Source organism: Nicotiana tabacum, chromosome 5 (assembly GCF_000715075.1).
Source record: "Nicotiana tabacum cultivar K326 chromosome 5, ASM71507v2, whole genome shotgun sequence".
Taxonomy (NCBI): domain Eukaryota; kingdom Viridiplantae; phylum Streptophyta; class Magnoliopsida; order Solanales; family Solanaceae; genus Nicotiana; species Nicotiana tabacum.
The window spans coordinates 133,998,288-134,011,608 of record NC_134084.1 but is presented as its reverse complement, the minus strand read 5'-3'; positions in this window follow the sequence as shown (position 1 = coordinate 134,011,608).

Sequence of the window (13,321 nt, the reverse complement as noted above, 5' to 3'; positions counted from 1 at the left end):
AAGGAATCAGGTCAGTGTAGTTCGGGAAGTTTCGGTATCTGGGACTACCAGGAAGCTGTGATTTCACTGTTGCTGCTGCTGCTACTGCTTGCTGAATTCCTTATTACACCAAGACAAAATAAATGAAGCTAGACTAAACTATGATCTATGAGTTACAAGAATCCTATCTATATCTTCAAACTTGATCTCATAGTTTCTGCTGCCCTGCTGACTTGTACTTTCCAGGTGAGCTTCCTTTGTTGCTGATTTAAGCTGCATTCTGAAGTGAATTCCCTTATTCTCCAGGTGGCGTCTGATTGCCAACATTTGAAATGTGTTCCCTTGCTCTCCAGGTGGGCGCCTGATTGCCAAAACTTTAACTGTATTCCCTTGCTCTCCAAGTGGGCGCCTGATTGCCGAAACTTCAACTGTATTCCCTTGCTCTCTAGGTGGGTGCCTGATTGCCGAAACTTCAACTATATTCCCTTGCTCTCCTGGTGGGTGCCTGATTGCCAAAACTTCAACTGTATTTCCTTACTCTCCAGGTGGGCGCCTGATTGCCGAAACTTCAACTATACTCCCTTGCTCTCCAGGTGGGCGCCTGATTGCCGAAACTTCAACTGTATTCCCTTGCTCTCCTGGTGGGTGCCTGATTGCCAAAACTTTAACTGTATTTCCTTGCTCTCCTGGTGGGCGCTTGATTGCCAAAACTTAACTGTATTCCCTTGCTCTCCAGGTGGGCGCCTAATTGCCGAAACTTCAACTGTACTCCCTTGCTCTCCAGGTGGGTGCCTGATTGCCGAAACTTCAACTGTATTCCCTTGCTCTCCTGGTGGGTGCCTGATTTCCAAAAACTTCAACTGTATTTCCTTGCTCTCCAGGTGGGCGCCTGATTGCCGAAACTTCAACTGTATTCCCTTTCTCTCCAGGTGGGCGCCTGATTGCCAAAACTTTAAACTGTCTTTCCTTGAAACTTGAGTTGTTTTCCCTCGTTCTTCCAGGTGGGTGCCTGATTTCCAACACCCACACTGCTTTTTCCCCGAAACTTGCACTGCTTTTCCTCGTAACTTGAATTGCTTCTCCTTGTTCTCCAGGTGAGTGCGTGATTTTCAACACTTCTGTTACTTTTCCCTCGAAACTTGACTTGTTTTCCCTTTTTCTCTAGGTGGGCTCATAATTGTTGAACTTGAACCGTCTTCCTTTGAACATCACTACTTTCCCTTTGTTCTCCAGGTGGGTACCTGATTACCAACATTTGAATTGTATTCCTTTCCTCTTAACTTGAATTATTTTTCCTTGTTCTCTAGGTAGGCGCCTGATTGCGGACACTCGAACCATCTTCTCTTGGTACTTGGAACTGTTTTCTCTAGAAACTTGTACCATTTTCCCTTGCTCTCCAGGTGAGTGCCTGATTACTGAACTTGAACTGCTTTTCCCTGAAATGCTTTCCCTTGAAACTTGAGCTATTTTCCCTTGTTCTCCAAGTAGGTGCTTGATTACTGAACTTGACCCGCTTTCCTTTGAACTTGCGCCGTCTTCCCTTGTTCTCCAGGTGGGTGCCTGATTGCTGAACCTGAATTGTCCTCTTTTTGCAATTGCTTTTCTTTTGAACTGTCTCTCTTTGTTCTTCAGGTGGGTGCCTGATTGCTGAACCTGAACTGCTTTCTATTCTTGAAACTCATGTTGTCTTCCCTTGTTCTCCAGGTGGGGCCTGATTGCTTGAACCTGAACTGCTTCCTATTCTTGAAACTCATGTTGTCTTTTGAACTGTCTTCCCTTGTTTCTCCAGGTGGGTGCCTGATTGCTTGAGCATGAACTGCTTTCTATTCTTGAAACTCGTGTTATCTTCTCTTGTTCTCCAGGTAGGCGCCTAATTTCAACAAAACAGACAAAACAAAAGAAATTTTTCTGCCCCAGTTTGATATTGGGAACATCTGTGAGTGTTAACTGATTCTTTTTATCAAAATAAATTCTAAACTAAATTCCTTTATCCTGCCAGTTTCACACCAAGTCTCATCTCAAAAGTGAAAAACTCAAATGCCAAATTATTCTTCCCAAAGTAGAACTCTCATCAGACCTTGTCATTTGCGAGGGTCTCAAAAATTTACTAAATCCTATTATCCTAGAGGGTACTGGAACTTACTACCAAGCCTGTCTAGCACCTGCTTTCCTCACGGAGGGTTTCTCCGAAACAAACGAAATTTCCTGCCCCTGTTTCAATCGAAGAAAAATCTTGTCAGTTTGAAAATGTGGTGGTTAATTTGCGGCATTATTGCTGAAGGTGGCCTTTCCACTATTGTGCTTTGTTCTGCTCAGCTGCATCTGATTGGCAATGAGTTATTTCACCTTCTGATTAAACCTTAACCACGAAACCTTAAATGACCTGAGTGCTTTGTAGTCAACCTGTTATTTTAACATTTCTGTCTTTCCCATCTGAACCTCTGTGTTTCTCTCCACTTGATCACTTGAATCCCGGCTAACACCTTATTTTTCCTTTTTGCATCATGCCATTTTTGGCATGTTATGGTCTGCACTTTGCTTTGTGCAATTTGGAAGTTGGTAATAAATTTTGCAATCCCTTATTTTGCTTGGCAAGTCTAACATTGAAAAAGCTTTAGAGGAGTAGACCCAAAAGGAAATGAAATGCAATGACTTCGAGAGTTATGAATAGAGAAGAGAATCAAAACAGAGAGACTATTTGAGGAAGAAAAGGAAAAGGGACTTATTTGAGTGAGGCTGCTAGCATCAATGACTATGACATGCACTTCGGATTAATCAGCCTAGTCCATCCAGTCAATCCTCTTTCAGTCTTCACACTTCATGCCTGGGGTTCCTACCATCCGATTCCTTTACGAAGTCAACAACCTTATTCGGCTTGCAGTGCCCTGAAGGGTTTTGACCAGTAAACCTCTCTCATTTATTCATCTCTCAACTCACTATCGTCTTACGGTGCCCATGAGAGTTTTCACCAATAAGACTCTCTCTTTTTTAATTCCTCTCAACTTTCTGTCGCCTTATGGTGCCCGTGAGTGTTTTCACCAATAAGACTCTTTCTGTCGCCTTATGGTGCCCGTGAGTGTTTTCACCAATAAGACTCTCTCATTTTTCAATTTCTCTCAGCTTTTTGTCACCTTACGGTGCCCGTGAGGGTTTTCACCAATAAGACTCTCTCATTTTTCATTTTTCCTGCTTAGGCCAGAGTGTTGACCCTGATACGAATCACACCTCTACTTGCTCGACTTGGCATCTCTCAAAGACTGATCGGAAGGTCTTTCTTTAGACCTAATGTGGGATTTTGGATAGAGTTAGAAAGAAAGGATATCACAAAGGCTCAAAACAGCTTGAATGGGTTCAAAATTACAACTTTTGGAATCAAATCTCTTACAATAACAACAACTTTCTGCCCCAGTTTCTTTGCTTGGGGACTTTTGAATTCTTATTTTGATGGGACCGAACCGTGAGGCTGCCTATGTATCCTTAAAAGGAATCAGGTCGAACATAGTTCATGTCATAGGAATTGCTTTATTTTTGTTACTTTTCTCCTTTTCTTTTTCTTTCTCTATTTTCTTCTTTTTTCACTTTTTTATTTCTTTTCTTTCTCCATATTTCTTTCTCCATATTTCTAAGATTTGCTTCTGATTCCAAAAGAGGGATATGAAAGAAAATAAATAAGGCTCAAAGGGGTTGTACGCGGAAAAATCAAAAGACTTGATTTCTCGCTGTCAAGTCATTTCGGAAGCATGCCTCAGGACCCCGAGGACGGGAGGCCATGACCGAGTTCCCATCCTCAAGGCTTGTCGAAGCCCGACTCAGAGAAAACGAAGATCGAAGCCAGGACAAAAGGGGGAGCTCCCAAGGTACACGACTAAGCCTGACAGGGCCGGCCTATCCAGAGCCTATGCTGAGGCATCACGTCAAGCCATCCCATATCCATACTTTGTAATTAATCTCCACATACTTGTATCCGAGTCCACCCTCCTATATAAAGGGGACTCACCCTACCTTTGTAAGGGACTGATGTTGCTCCATTTTCTCCACAAGTGCAATAATATCTCTCTCTCTCTCTTTTCTTTCTAGCTTGCTCGTTCTCACTGGCCCGAGGCCGCCTTAATATCTATCGTCCTCTTACTTGTTCTTCACTATATTGCTTAATATTGGCCGTAAAGAGCCTTGCTTAATCGTACCCTTAAATGTTATCCCATTCCCAGCTGACCCTAATAGCTCGAGCTCGACCCGAACCTGGACCTCGAGGTCCCCATCTATCAGCCCTACATCCGGGCAACAGGCCCCTCGGTTTGACTACTACCTCGTTTTAGCCTGCGTTTCATCGTTAAACTTAAAATTATTAGCATTAACTGCTCTAACAACTAGCTCGGGAATATATCACATATTTTTAGAATCCCATTTACAAATTTAATTGTTGTTACCATTTTCACGGTAAACAGTTTAGCGCCCACCGTGGGGCTAAAAATAATAGTGATTATTTTCTTGTTGGTTTCATTGCGCAAATACATATTATCTTTCACACTTTTTCTTGTCCAAGATCCTTTGATTTTAGGTTAAAATGTCTGTCTTGGTAAGCAAAGTCGAGAACAACTACCCCAAAAATCACGACGAAAACGGTGTGGCTGTTCCAGCGGCTGGCGCGATGCTGCAGGACCCCGATAACGCATCTGGATTGATTCAAGCGGACGCAGGCTTGCAAGGCGCACAACAGGTCGACAAAGACTCACACACCGATGGTAGCATAAAACATATTGACCAACAGGAAGCTCAAAAAACTCTGACCCGAGAAGAAAAGGAAGTTAGTCTTCATGTTATTTTTGAAATGTTGCAGGCACAACAGTTGGCTATCGATCAGTTGAAAAGTCACCCGGAGACTCCCAGCACAGTAGCACCGGAAATATCTCCCTACGCCGAGCGAGTATCCGAGAGATCAAGCCATAACGGATCGGTAACTGACCCCACCGCAGTAAGGATGCTTGGGGATCTCTTCGAAAGGATCAAGCCAGGTTCGTGGAAGTTCATACAGTAATCGTCTCCCAAGGAAGCGGTCCCGGAACTCGTTGCACGGAAATCCAGAATGCCGAAACTCCCCAGGTGCGACAGGACTTTGGATCCCTATGAGCGCACCACCGCTTACGCGTGCTCGTTCAAATGCAGCGACCTCCAAGATGATGAGTGCGAGTCCGTCTCGTTTAGGAAGTTCGAGGAAACACTCTCGAAAGAGACCATGACGCGGTGCCGCAGCCTAGCACTTGGCCTCGCAAACCCGCTTACCATATCAGTAGACCCCTCCGCAGGAGCACACACCGATGTCATTGAAGCAGTGACGAAAGAGCTTGACACACCTGGGGCCAGACAAAGAGAGAGTGAAGCACCACAGGAATTCGTGTCCCATTCCCTAATAGGACGAATGAGATTGCTCCCGATTTCGGAGGATTGGACAACTCGGGCCTTCGCCCGAAGGTTAAACAAAACATGCCCGACGACTCCAGGACATTTCAAACAAAGTTTGATCAGATACCCAGCCGAGATCTGGTCGGATACCCGCACCCGACACCAACCACAGAGCAGGGCCGCGGACGACCGCCAGGGAACCTCCTCGGGCTCGGTATATCCAAGTAGACTCCTAACAAAGAAACTAATGCCAAACAGGTGGAGGTACCATCCATGCACCACTTATGGGAGGAACGGCACAAGATGCAACCTACCTCGCAATAATAGGGAAATAGCCCAAAGACAACATTCTCGAGGAATCTCTAGTGGAACCAGATTCGACAAGGCACGACCGGCTGTGAGCACGTGATTTTTGTTTCTCGTGACAATCGCTCCAAAAGAAATAAAAAATAATAACAATTGGTCCTACTGTACAATTTTTGGATTTTTACATGGCACTTTGTTAATTATTTATGATTTTTGCCCATTTTATTTTTATTAAAACAAAATACAAAAAGAATGTAGTGTCATGCGTGACTTGAACCGTAATCCGGTTGTTAAATAGAAAATCATAAAATACGCATTTTTGTCCTGATTTGTTGCTTTGTTTAAATTTACCTACTTTTAACATCTTTTTGTTTATATATGCATGTAATAAATACATTAAGTGCTAATTAATGGTGTTTAGTTTTTATTTAATTAGGTTGTGTGTTTAAGAAAATTAGAAATAAAAAAGGGGGGGGGGGGAATTTGTTTTAATTTGGGCCGATTCCGATTTCAAAATCTGAGACCCAAACAAACAACCCAACCCAAAACCAGAATTACCCGGTCCAGTCCAGTTGATACCCAGGGTGTCCAAACGACGCCGTTTTAATCCAATCTGATCTGGGCCGTTGATCTCAGATTGATCAACGGCCAAGATCACCTCCCCATAACCCACTGATGACCCCGACCCGTTTCCACCCGGACCGACCCAAACCCTCTAAAGATGAAACGACACCGTCCCCTATCAGCCAAGAGATCCTGACCCTTCATCGCACCCCATCCAACGGTTAGAAATCAACCCCTCACTAACTATATAAACCCATAACCTTACCCTGCCCCCCTATCCGAACCCCGGCTTTAGGTCACCTTCATCCTCATCCCATTCCCCCTCCAAAAAACCCTAGCCGCCCCTGTATCCTTCACCATGAAAACCGGCGGCACGGACGCCGGTGACCCCACCCTTAACACCATAGAACCCCCTTGCCATCCGGAACACGGATCTGTTAACCACGTAACTCGAATCCCTTCCCACCTTCTCGAATCTTCGTTTGAAGATTCGAGTCGGAACTTGACTTACACCGTTTAACCCCAGTTTCACACCAGACACTCCCCAGACCCCCCTCGTGACCAAACCATGCTTGGTTTGGTCCGAATCTGATCAGGGAAGCATGAATCCCAGATCTGATTTTTGGAACCTTAGGGTTCCTCGTCACTGGTCCATATCCGTTCAAGCCGAAGAGATTAAGGTCTAATGGACCTTAATCGAAGTGTTTCTCATCTGAGAAACACTTCGATTAAAGTCCGTTCAGCCTTAAGAAAGGTCTGTTCGAATCCAAGTAAGATTTTGATTTTTCGGGGTTTGAGGTAAGTTTTGCTTTCTTTTCTTTATTTGTTTTGGTTCATCTGATTGTTTTAAAGGTCTGTTCATGTTTTGTTTGTGTCCCTGAATTTTATCGACTGTGCCCTGTCCACTCTGCCTGAACCTCTGTTGTTTGATTGAGTCTTTCTATTTGTTCTGATAATGTGTATGTAAGTGTTGTGCAATTAGCTGATTTTCAAATTTGAACTAACTGATTGATTCCTCGAATACCACTTTGTTTAGTCAGTATAATTCAAATCATGTGTCGATACTGTTAAATGTCTGATTTTTGGCTACGATTGTGCATGTTATGATTAATATAGTCGAGTCGACATGTGTCGTCAATTAGTTTCAGCTGCCTGAACAATAACAAATCGATTTACTTTTGATAAGCATGGCTTGAATCACTTAGGAACTGAGTTTAGTGCTTATAATTAGTAATTTGAATCAGAAATGTAAAAATCAATGTTCTGTTTAGTCACAGTTCTGAAATTGGAGAGCATGTGCACTTATGCACAACATGTGCATTTTGTGCACAGCCTGTGCCCTGCCTAAGTGCTTTTGAATTAAATAGTTTGACAGCATGTGCTGTCAGACTACATCCTGCTGCCCATATTCTGCTTTAAGTTTCAGAAATAATAAAACATTACTAAAAAGTTAAGCCTGCCAAGGGAATGTCATGGGGTTAATACTTAAATAGCTGAGTGGAAACTGAAAAGAAGATGGCACATGGGAGGGGTGTTCTTTTGGTCTAACAGGCTGTTAAAGGGCTGAGGTTAGGGCCTATAAGAGGAGAAGACATCTGATATTAAAGGGACAGAGATAAGAGTTTGGAGGGGAGAGAGCTGAAATACATAGATATAGAACATACATAGAGACAGAGGGAATTGTTAAGAAAAAAAAGATAGAGGAGATCAAAAGATAGGTCCGAGAAGAGAAAGCAAAATACATACACATACATACATAGACAGGCACACAGACCTTAAGGGGATTTTTGGATAGACACACACAGAGACAGACATTGATAAGAACAGAGTGAATTGAGAGGGAACACTTTTAGAAGAGTGAAGTTCTGAAAACAGAAAACTGGAAAAGAATTTTGTTTGATAACTCAGACAGACAAAACTAGAAATTGCATTCTTCCCTGTTGTCTTGATTTCACTAGTCTTGACCTGTTTGTCCAATACTAATTTCTTCTAAATCCAATTGAGTCTGCTGGTTGTCTGTTGGTTTATTCTGGAAACTTGGTCTAGTTGGTTTCTTAATTCTACTTGCCTCGTTTGTTGTTGCTGCTGCTATTCTGCTTTCTGCTGCTGCTGACCCTTTGCTTCCACTTCTTCTTTGCATTTCAGTATTCAGTATTCAGGTACACATTTCGAGTCCCATGTTGGTGTTAACTGTAACAGTTCGAAAGCATGAAATGAAAGGAGTTTGAAGAAGTTTAAATGTCTGTTTGTAATGCTCATGGTCTATTGATTTCTTTTGTATAAATTGATTAGTCTGTAATAAAAAAATTAGTTAGTTAATACTTAACTGAGTTTTAGCCTCTTGCATCTTAGCTTATAGTTGTTTGTTGATATGAGTTGAGTAATGATACAGTACGTAGAATGTACGGATATTTGACATAGCGACTGACCGGATTCCTGTTTAGCTATAATGATATGCATAGGATAGAATACTTCCACCTTACACAATGATGTTCTGTTTTATTTTAGTTTCTTTCATCAGGACCCGCTAGGCAGTATATAGTAGCACGTTTGAACCCCCATTGGTAATAATGCCTAGTGGGTTAATTCCCTTAATCTAGCCTAAATGAGTCTAGTTTAAATTCAATTCAAGAGATGTTTTGGATATAAGCATAGCATTTTGTCATGTAATTTCTTTGTCAAATTAGAACATTTCTCATAAAGTATGGCGTTTTTTTACTTTACAAATAATTGATTAGAAATTGATAAGAGTTAGGCCCAAAGCATATGCTTACATGTATCTTTCTTCTTCTATTTTAGACTGAACATAATAAAGATGTAGTCACTGTAGGTTTATCCTTTTAAATAAAAATGAGACGAGCCTCGACAAAATGCACAAGCTGCGGGGCCCTCTAAATGATATATTAAAATACTTAGAATTCGGGACAGGCCGTGTAGCGAATTTTACGGCCTTCCCAAAATAATAATACGCTAGTTGCTTCAGGCGTACCTTTAATAATTCAACCTTCTTAAACACGGGTGCACATTGATGTGACCCAAATCCAAATCTCAACGGAGTCAAAATGTGTCGACGACCACGGGTGCATTGATTGTGACGTGGTTCGAGATGCATTTTCACGACGTTGCAATTCTATAAAAATAAATGATAATAATAAAAGCGGTTTAAAACTTAATAAAAGCACATAAATCACAACATGTATTTAAATCAGATATTTAGCCATTATAACAATTTAAGCGACCGTGCTAGAACCACGGGATTCGAGGGTGCCTAACACCTTCCCTCGGGTCAACAGAATTCCTTACTTAGAATTTCTGGTTCGCAGACTTCGTTTGGAAAAGTCGAAAATTTCCTCGATTCGGGATTCAAGATAAACCGGTGACTTGGGACACCAAAAACCAAAACTTTCCCAAGTGGCGACTCTGAATTAAATAAATAATCCCATTTCGAATATTGTCACTTAAATTGGAAAAACTCCCCGCGCGTATTTTAACCCTTCGGGGCGGGCGCGCAAAAAAGAGGTGTGACAGCTCTGGCGACTCCGCTGGGGATGTTAACCCAGAACCACTGGTTCAGGGTTCAAGAATTCGAGCTTAGAATAATTGTTATATTTGGATTTATTATCTGATCTTTATTACATGTTTTTGCATAACGTGCTAAATGTTGTCTTTTACCGCTTTGATATTATCTGAACTGTATATAAACTGTGTCGAAACCCTTCTCTTCTTACCTTCGGGGAGAAGCTCGCTGGTCGAGACTCCCTATTCTGTTAGTGTCAATACCTGAAATAAGAAAGAGGTCGGACAAGTTACAAAGCCGGACGATCTCGCGGGTCCCCGGTACGTAGCCCCCTCCTCGACTCGAGTTGTCCGCTCGGGTACACAGTCTAGAACAAATACCCAGGTTACGAACCTAGAATAACTTGACTTCATGCCGGATCCCTAGTAGGAACGCTTATTTGCATCATGTTGCATTTGACTTAGGGGACTCAACACAGGGGTTGGGTCCGTCTAGGACTAGCAACCTGAAATGAAAAGACCATCCTGTTGCATCCTATTTGTTTCCGTGCATTTATTTGTCTCGGACATGCATGCTGCCTGACTTTGGAGTATTTGAAAAATATAAACAAAAAAAAAATAACAGTGTATAGGACTAATTTTCTACTTTGAAAAATAGCAATGCCCAATTACTGTCAAAACTCTGCCGAAATTTTGCGATAATAAAAGGGAAAATGTTTTGTCTTCAATAATTTGCTTTACTAAGAAAAAGAAAAAACAAAAAGATAGAGAAATAGTCTTTTATTTTTGGAAAGTTGTTTGTTGAAAAGGAAAGAATTTTGTTCTAAAATAATTCGGTTAATTTGACCGAACTACGCGGGTCTGATTCTCACCGGATGTGAGATACGTAGGCAAACCTCATCGGTTCCGGCCCCAATTTTCAAAAATCCAAAAAAAATTATATTTCCCTTTAGTTCTTTCTTTATAAATTCTTCCTTAGAAAATATGAAAAAAAAGAAACAAAAAAAATAATATAGAAGTTTTCTTAAACTCAAATAAAAATAGTCTCCTTCTTTCTGAAGTCTTTCATGTGAAATAATGTAATAAGGATTAAAAATCAGCAATAAAAAATCCAAAAAAAAAATACTCTTTGCTTTTTAGTCTCTCTTTTATAAAATGTTTTTAAAAAAAAATATTTGAAAAATCGAATTTCAAAATATTAGGATTTTTCTTTGGAAGTGCTTTTGTAAATAAATAAAACTCAGAATTTCACATCATTTTCTTAAAAGTCCCTCTTTCAAAATTTAAGGGGCAACATCATATACATTCTTTTTTCCGTAGAAAAGGTAAAACAAACGGAAAAAAAAACAACCAAACATATTTTCTTTTTTAATAAATTTCCAGAATTCAAGTCAAAAGCAAATAAATTTTTTAGAAGTCTTTCTTTAAAAAAATAAAATAAAAATCAAAATAAACAAAATTTTCTTTCTTCTTTTAAAGTATTTCTTTCAAAAAATTCCAAAAAAAATTTGAATAAGTAAATAAACAAAGAATAGTCAAATCTTTTGAGCCCTATGCTAAATGAGCACTTGCTTCTATTTTTATACTTGTTAGTTTCGAACTACGTAATGATCTGATTCACGTAGGCATCGTGATACGTAGGCAATCCTCATCGGATCCGGTCGCATTTCTTTTACTGCAAAATAAAAAAAAACATAAAAGAAAAACAAAAAAGAAAAGAAGGGGAAAAACTGATAAAAGGAAGAATGCCGGAATAACGCATGCTCTCGTAGCAAACATGTAGTAATCCACTTAACTGTGTAGGTGTATCATGCCCAACGTGAGATTGACTATCTGTTATTTGCTGCAAATTAACCATGCGTTTGTCGTTGAGTACTTCAGGATTTTTGAAAAGACGGTTGGTTTGGTGAAAGTCTGGCCTCGCACTCATACTTCACAAGGTCAAGGGGAAGTGTTCAACTACCTGTTGTTAGGACCAGAAGCAGTACTCACACTCACTTCACCAGGTCAAAAGGAAGTGTGGAAATGTCTTCAGAAACTCCATTGCAAACAATCCCTGTTTCCGAGGAGAGCACGATCTCAGCCGTCCTCACACCTGAGTCCGCAACTGCAGAGGAAAATAGAATCCTACGGCTCCGCATGTTGGAAATGCTGGACGACTGGAATAATGGGAAAGAGCCGCCAAGTGTCGTCCCCGGATTTTTTGAATTATTCTCCATGTCAAGTGGGACTTCTAATGTCCCCATAAATTATCCTGCTACCCCATTCGGGTACCCAGCCACCTCAGCCTTCTCTGCTGGATCGCCTTCTGAGCCTCATCCCCAAATGTCATCCACTGATGCAAGCATCTTTACTGCATCGCCTTGCCCGATTACGGCACAGCCTGCCACGTACAAGCCAAGCTTTGACTCATCCTCTTTTACATTCCAAGCACCATCGTTCTCAATGGAACCAACTAGGTTCGCTACCAGCACTAATCCTCTACCGCCTCAGTGCGAGCTTGCACCCGGGCAGGATCAGAACCCCAGAATTGCAGAACAAAATGAGATTGCCAAGAGAATGAGAAGCCTTGAACAAAGTTTGAAAAATATGCAAGGATTGAGCGGACAGAAGAGCGTCTCTTACGCCGACCTATGCATGTTCCCTCACGTGCACCTGCCAGCGGGTTTCAAGACCCCAAAGTTCGAAAAATATGATGGGCACGGTGACCCCATTGCACATCTTAAAGCGTCAATCTACTCGACCTATGAGCTATGAACCTTCCGAGGTGCTCAAAACATCGCTCACAATGACTTGAAATCGAGGTTCTTCTAGAACCGACAAAGGTAAGGCAAAACTATTTCAAAAGACCTTAACGAGCGAAAAACCAAGCCTACAAAAAAGCACACAGGAAAAAATAGCGTAAGAGCCATTGTCGCCAGCTAATCAAGCTTCCGGGCCACATATTAAAAGGTCTCTATGACCAAACAGCGTAAGAGCCCTTGTCGCCAGCTAAGAAATTGACAACTTGAAGATTAAAATGAGCTCGAATTGTAACCCGATTCGGAGACTGGATCCAAAATAGTTAACTATGCAAGCCTCAGGGCCATATATTGAAAGGTCTCAACGACCAAAATAGCGTAAGAGGCACTATCACCAGTCTGAAAACCAAAGGTACTTGAGGGTCAATTAAAGCTCAAGTCACAACGCGACTCGGAGACTAGGCCCGAGATAGGTAAACTGCAGTATGCCTAAGGGCACTACATAAATGCCACCATCGCCAGCCGAGCGAGTCTCCAGGCTGCGCGCCCGTAAGGTCACTTCAACCCAAAGCACAAAAAACCATCATCGTCCGCCCATGCAGGCAGGAAAGATCTTGAGGGTCAATTGAAGCTCGAGTCGCAATGCGACTCAGAGACTGGACCCAACATAGTTGAAATGACAAATGCCCAAGGGCAAAAAATAAGAACAATTACTACCTGCCCGCATGGGCTTAGAAGATTCAAGGGCAAGAAGGCTCGAGTCAAAACCCGACTCGGAGACTAAGCATACACAGCCGGGCCAAGCGCGGAGGCCC